This window comes from Hoplias malabaricus, chromosome X1 (assembly GCF_029633855.1).
Source record: "Hoplias malabaricus isolate fHopMal1 chromosome X1, fHopMal1.hap1, whole genome shotgun sequence".
In the NCBI taxonomy this organism is placed as follows: domain Eukaryota; kingdom Metazoa; phylum Chordata; class Actinopteri; order Characiformes; family Erythrinidae; genus Hoplias; species Hoplias malabaricus.
The window spans coordinates 1,530,329-1,537,828 of NC_089818.1; the positions used below are offsets into that span (position 1 = coordinate 1,530,329).

Here is a 7,500-nt window from a genome sequence, read left to right on the forward strand (position 1 = left end):
CTATTGAAGCTGTAATTTTATGGTAAAGATATTATGTAGCTATTCTTTAATAGGAGTTATTTGGTGAAACCTTTCAGTAATTGAACCTTACATTACATCCACAGCTATTAATAGGTTCGTTGCATGTGTGATGAGCGCATCAGAGGCCTCTACTGACAACTCGAACGGGAAAATTCATACTCCGCTTGGACCCACCCTAATACGTTTCTAATTGGCTAACCAGATTTGAATAAGATTTAAAACCATCTAGAAAAGTGGCTTCAAACCAGTTTTAGAAATAAAACCCAATCTCATTTGGTCTGTTTCCACATTCAGAGTCCGCTTTGTGTGAAATGTGCAAAGAGAAGAAATGAGCCTTAACCAGGCGAGGAATCTGTCTGTACAAAAACACAAGCTTGGATAAGACACATGACTCAGAATAGCAGTTACCACAGCAACGGGAGAGTCACGTGACCCATACAGAGTGAGAACACACAAACACACACACGGACACCTAAACCAGCTCTGAGCATTTTCTAATCGAAATCCTAATCTTGGTTTTAGTTAGGTGCTCTTTCTTGCTCTCACTTTCTCACTGTCTTGCCTTCTTTCTTTTTCCTCTCCCTCTATCTCTCTCCTCGTCTGTCTCCATGTTTTTCCTCTTCTCTCTCTCCTTGTCTTTCTCCATTGCTCCTTTCTTGCTCATCTCTCTGTCTTTCTGATTTGTTTTTCTCTCACCCTCCCACTCTCTCTGTCTTTCTCTGTCCCTGTATGTCATTCTCCACACACACACACACACACACACACACACACACACAGAAATAGAGAGAGAGAGAGAGAGAGAGAGAGAGAGAGGACAATGCTTTTAATTCCAGGTGACAATAATGGGTCTGTTTGCAGAATATGTTCTCTGTTTGTGTGTATGTGTGTGTGTGTGTGTGTGTGTGTGTGTGTGTGAGAGAGAGAGAGAGAGAGAGAGAGAGAGAGAGAGAGAGAAATACATGTTACACAGAAGGAATTCAGCTATCATCAATAATTCATGTGTGACTGAACTGAACACAGAGCTTTCGCTCTTACAGAAACAACAGTGGGAGCTCTGCTCACTGCTTGCTCTTTCTTTCTGTGTGTGTGTGTGTGTGTGTGTGTGTGTGTGTGAGTGTGTGTGTGTGTGTGAGTGTGTGTGTGTGTGAGTGTGTGTGTGTGTGTGTGTGTGTGTGTGTGTGAGTGTGTGTGTTTCATACTGAAAACAATGGAGTCAGCCTCCCCCATCACCATTTGCGACAGCAATGTGCTATTCCACCAGGCCACTGCAGGAAGTGAGAGAGAGAGAGTGTGTGTGTGTGTGTGTGTGTGTGTGGGAGGGTGTGTGTCTCTTCTTTTTTCTAAATCTTTACATTAGAAAAAACACATGTCCACATGAATGCATACAGCCCTTATACCGAGTGAGTTCAGCTGCTTTAAGCTTCATCCATTGTGTACGGAGTGTGTATGTGATCTGTGGAGAAGCTGCACTTGAGCCTAGGATCCCCATGATGAATTGCCAGGATGATTAGGGCTAGATAGATATAAAGCACCATCTCAGCTCTCCGCAGTGTGCTGTAGAACTCTTTCCCAGAGCTCGGATCAGTGTAACACAGCTCTGCCAGACATCATTCAGTCATTGGGATTAGTCAGAAAAGTGCATCGGGGGAAAGTAAAGCTCTACTGGGGGAGACTGTGACTTGGGCTGGGTTTCCCCAAAGCATCTTAGAACAAAGGAGATTTTTAAGTGGTTGAGTGAGTATCACACTGTACACTCTCTCTCTCCCTGTTGCGATGATCTTAACACTAAGATGGGTTTAGGAGTGACCATAAAGATGATTATAATATAACAGTGGTGCAGCAGGTAGTGTTTCTGTCACAGCTTCAGGGTCCTGAAAGTTGTGGGTTCCCGCTCCGAGTGATCCTCTGTGAGGAGTGTGGTGTGTTCTCCCTGTGTGTGCGTGGGTTTCTTCCAGGTGACTGTCTGTGAGGAGCGTGGTGTGTTCTCCCTGTGTCTGCGTGGGTTTCCTCCGGGTGACTGTCTGTGAGGAGTGTGGTGTGTTCTCCCTGTGTCTGCGTGGGTTTCTTCCGGGTGAGTGTCTGTGAGGAGTGTGGTGTGTTCTCTCTGTGTCTGCGTGGGTTTCTTCCGGGTGACTGTCTGTGAGGAGCGTGGTGTGTTCTCCTAGTGTCTGCGTGGGTTTCTTCCGGGTGAGTGTCTGTGAGGAGTGTGGTGTGTTCTCCTAGTGTCTGCGTGGGTTTCTTCCGGGTGAGTGTCTGTGAGGAGTGTGGTGTGTTCTCTCTGTGTCTGTGTGGGTTTCCTCCGGGTGACTGTCTATGAGGAGTGTGGTGTGTTCTCCCTGTGTCTGCGTGGGTTTCCTCCGGGTGCTCCGGTTTCCACACAGACTCCAAATACACATTGGTAGGTGGATTGGAGACTCAAAAGTTTCCATAGGTGTGAGTGAATGTGTGAGTGTGTGTCGCCCTGTGAAGGACTGGTGTCCCTTACATGGTGTGTTCCTGCCTTGCGCCCAGTGATTCCAGGTAGGCTCTGGACACACCGCCACCCTGATCTGGATAAGGGTTACAGATAATGAATGAATGAATATATTATTGAGTAATTCACATTCAGTGTTTCCCAGCTTCCAGATAAATTTTCAAATGAACCACATGGTTTAGAACAAGAGTTCCTGGTGCAGGCTTGAGGAATGTACTTCAGTCTCAGTGCGAACTGCTCCAAATGCATCAAGGACAAAGATTTAGGGGGTAGGAAAACATAGCGTGAAAGCCCCCTAGGAGTGGTTCACTATTCAATACACAGAGATCTGACCAAGGAACAAGATTTAAAAAATTTAAAAATATATTTTCTCAATGGTATATTAAACATGATTTCCTTTCAAAATGGTGGATCCCATTCCTACAGCATTAGCAGATCTCTGTAATTCACCAGCTGTACTGAATTAAGGGACATAGTGTGCCGTGTCGCAGTCACCATCTGTACACTACAGTGTGATATCCCAGGGGTTTTAAAGTGCAGGTTCTGATTTTTTCAAATTCACTTTCATATGTGGATTTAGATCAGAGAGGTTCGGTTCATGGGCATGTGACATAAATGTAAACAGAAAGATCTGATTTTGTGTGTTTTTGCCTGTACGAACGCACTGACTGGTCATCAGCCAGCACCGCTGTGTCTCAAAGGAGCCGTACAGGTGATGGCTGAACATAAGTGGATTTGTGTTAGAAATATTGCACAGTACTTGGGTGTAGACGCCGTTATTTAAAGACCTACAGGGGTTAGACAATGAAAGTGAAACACCTGGTTTTAGACCACAATAATTTATTAGTGCGGTGTAGGGCCTCCATTTGCGGCCGATACAGCGTCAGTTGGTCTTGGGAATGACATACACAAGTCCTGCACAGTGGTCAGAGGGATTTGAAGCCATTCTTCTTGCAGGATAGTGGCCAGGTCTCTACATGATGCTGGTGGAGGAAAACGTTTCCTGACTCGCTCCTCCAAAACACCCCAAAGTGGCTCAATAATATTTAGATCTGGTGACTGTGCAGGCCATGGGAGATGTTCAACTCCACTTTCATGTTCATCAAACCAGTCTTTCACCAGTCTCGCTGTGTGTATTGGTGCATTGTCGTCCTGATACACGGCACCGCCTTCAGGACACAGTGTTTGAACCATTGGATGCACATGGTCCTCCAGAATGGCTCGGTAGTCCTTGGCAGTGACGCACCCATCTAGCACAAGTATTGGGCCAAGGGAATGCCATGATACGGCAGCCCAAACCATCACTGATCCACCCCCATGCTTCACTCTGGGCATGCAACAGTCTGGTGGTACACTTCTTTGGGGCTTCTCCACACCGTAACTCTCCCGGATGTGGGGAAAACAGTAAAGGTGGACTCATCAGAGAACAATACATGTTTCACATTGTCCACAGCCTAAGATTTGCGCTCCTTGCACCATTGAAACCGACGTTTGGCATTGGCGTGAGTGACCAAAGGTTTGGCTACAGCAGCCCGGCCGTGTGTATTGACCCTGTGGAGCTCCCGACGGACAGTTCTGGTGGAAACAGGAGAGTTGAGGTGCACATTTAATTCTGCCGTGATTTGGGCAGCCGTGGTTTTGTTTTTTGGACACAATTTTTTTTAGCACCCAACATCCCTCTCAGACAGCGTCCTCTTGCGTCCACAGTTAATCCTGTTGGATGTGTTTCGTCCTTCTTTGAGGTATGCCGACGTTACCCTGGATACCGTGGCTCTTGATACATCACAAAGACTCGCTATCTTGGTCACAGATGCGCCAGCGAGACGTGCACCAACAATCTGTCCTCTTTTGAGCTCTGATGTGTCACCCATAATGTTGTGTGCATTGCAGTATTTTGATCAAAACTGTGCTCTTACCCTCTGCTAATTAACCCTTCACACTCTGCTCTTACTGGTGCAATGTGCAATTTATAAAGATTGGCCACCAGGCTGCTCCAATTTAGCCATGAATCCTCCCACACTAAAATGACAGGTGTTTTAGTTTCATCGTCTAACCCCTGTACATTGTGCACTACACAGGGCTTAGGGGGGTGCTTGGGACGGAGCTGAGTTAACGTGTGCTCATGCATGTCGGTTCTGGGACAGATTCATTAATGTTACAAACAGATGGTCACATTTATTAATGTGTACCATCAAGTCCTGTCTGAGCAACAAATCGGAGGAGATTAATGATGGTTGTAATGTGAACTTCACTGCATTGCTCTGGTGCAGAAAGTGAGGGATCATTTACTCATCCAGCCCTTTTCTGTAAGTGCTTCAGAGTCAGAAACATTAATGAGTCGGGCCCAAGCCCTGAACCCTCCCTGATCAGTGCACTCCTAACTAATAAAAACATAAAACATAACATTCAACTTCTCAAATATAGTACTGAATAAACATCGTAGTTTAGAGATGCACCGTCGATGCTCAGCTACAAAACATAGTTCTCTATTCATTCACAAGTGCCCCACTTCCCCTTCTCTGTTTGGTGGCAATAGTGACAACAGCTGATTCAACACAACACAACACAAGTGATTAATGCACTAAAGAAACAAAGATTACACTCAGACAAGAGAGAGAGAAAAAGAGAGAGAGAGAGAGAGAGAGAGAGAGAGAGAGAGAGACTGAGAAGGAAGCAGACAGTGAGTCAGAGAGAGAGAGAGAGAAATGTAAGGAAGACTGAAAGCTTGTCTTGTCTGTTCTGTCATCTCTTGGCCCCTGGGTTTAGGTCTCTGTGTGTGTGTGTGTCTGGTCCAGGTATAGAGCACATTGTGGGGACTAATATCTGCTTGCATACTTGCTTGGACTAGTTCTCCTCATGGGGTAAAAAGAGCATGTCCCCATGTGTTAAGGTTAGGGTAAGGTTCTGTTTTAGAATAAAGACTGGGTTTGGATTTAGGTTGAGAGTTAGAATCAGGATTAGTTTTAAAGTTATGGTTAGGGTAATGCTACACGATATTTTTTCATCTTTCACAACGTTCACTGTGTCAGATCAGTGCCATAAACTCGTCTCGGTCGAGAGACTGGGGACACTACCATTTTGACACGGACCATTCTTGACACTGGGGTTTTGTTCTGAAAAGAAAAAGCATCAGAAGAAGCGACAGTGGGTGGTTCCTGGGTGTTACGGAGAGGACGGTGTGGACTGTCTCCTACAAAGAGAACCTGAGGTAATGTGTAACACGTCCAGGGCGTTTCCTCAGTTCGGTTGTTCCACTGACAGCTGCAGCAGAGCCTCCCTCTCTCTCTCTTCTCCATGTTTACAGATGTGCTCCGGACAGCGCTCTGTCTCCTATTGGTCATCGGCAGGAACATGGCGTAGGAAACTTCAGATCGGGCCAAAAGATCCAAACAATTCAGACATTCTCAACTTTTTCTCAGGGAGTAGTGGGGCATCACATACCGCTGTTCTTTGATTGTGTCACACTCTACGACCGTGCCTCATCCCCGACGCTGGAAATTAGTCAGATACGACACAACCGCGTCACAGTCAGGCTAAATGTGTGTGGTGTGATCCCGGCATTAGAGTTAGTTTCAGGATAAGGGTCAGTGTTTGAGTAAAAGGGAAAAAAGGACCTCTGAAACTCTTACGTGATTGGCTGGTGCTGAAAATGATTGATTTCTGTGAACCCCCATCCACTACAGCATTCTGCATCTCTCTGTTTAGGTGCCATTTTGTTTAGTCACTGGCATTGCCCCTAGCTCTGAAAACTAATTTCCTACTTGTATCTTGTAACTGTGATACTCACCACAGAACCTAAGCTCTCTCCATGAAATGAAGTCTATGTAAAGTTTGGACAAGGCAAGACATCAAATTATACATAATATTAATAATATGTTTATATAAGTCATTGTCCCACTTTATATTAAGTGTCTATTTTTAAGAAATTATGTACACTTTAATAAAACATGTTACTGGTGATAGACTAGAGCTTCATCCGTCCACAGACCACTTCCAATGTTCCAAGTTCCAAGGCCTAGTGCTGGGGGCTTTATACCCCACTAGCCCACACTTGGCTTTGCATATGGTTAAATTATGCTCATGTGCAGCTGCTTCAGAGCGTCATATTTCATGTTGTCTATAAAATTTATACACAGTGTGTACTCACTATAAGAGGGTGTCTGCAAACTACAGGACAAACGTATGTAGGAGTTCTTAGGGGTTGTCTTGAAAGCGAAGATGGTGTGTGTGTGTGTGTGTGTGTGTGTGTGTGTGTGTGTGTGTGTGTGTGTGTGTGTGCTTGTGTGTGAGTTATATAAGCATAGTGCACCATGGGACTCTTAGGTGCTTAAGCACACACACACACACACACACACACACATACACACACACACACACACAGATAGCACTAGGCAGGGGTGAGAGAAAGTGGAGCAGAAAATTTGGCCCAATCATAGACAAGCCTGTACAGCAGCAATGCATGCTGGGAGGAAACGCCAGAAGAGACGTCTGGAGTCTAGGGGAAAATTTTAACACACCACTGGTCCTGATATTTATGTACACACACACACACACACTAAAAAGCATGTCCCAAAGTTCCATGACTTTACAAATTAAACCTGTATTCAAAGCAACATCAGTCAGTTCTGATCCATTATTATCTCTATTTAAATACAACGTCACCAAGTCTCAAGAAAACTGTCCCCCGAAACATAGGTGGACACTGTGCAGTTCATAAAGAGACGCTCTGTGTTTGTAGCAGAAACAGTCAGATATTTCCCCAGAGAAACAGAGCCCAGGAATCTCAACTGTGTCTCCTCATGAGCTCTCCATACTGCTTTCCTCATATCTCTGTGATGTGTATCTGTGCGTATTCTCTTCCATATCTCTGTAGTACCTCCTTAACATCTAATATCTCTTCAGTTTCTCATGAGTGGCATAGAGAACAGTGTAGTGTATCTTTAAAGGTACAGCAGTGGTGTTAGAGTCCAGTTGTGTTCCTAAAGGTTCATTACATTCTCTTCTCC

At 45.1% G+C, this 7,500-nt stretch overlaps 1 protein-coding gene across 1 annotated transcript in view; it reads right to left on the bottom strand.

The window, feature by feature from the left end:
- Positions 1-7,500, bottom strand: part of LOC136675855 (brain acid soluble protein 1 homolog) — a 26,546-nt gene that overhangs the window by 2,839 nt on the left and 16,207 nt on the right. The gene's annotated exons all lie outside the window — the stretch shown is intronic.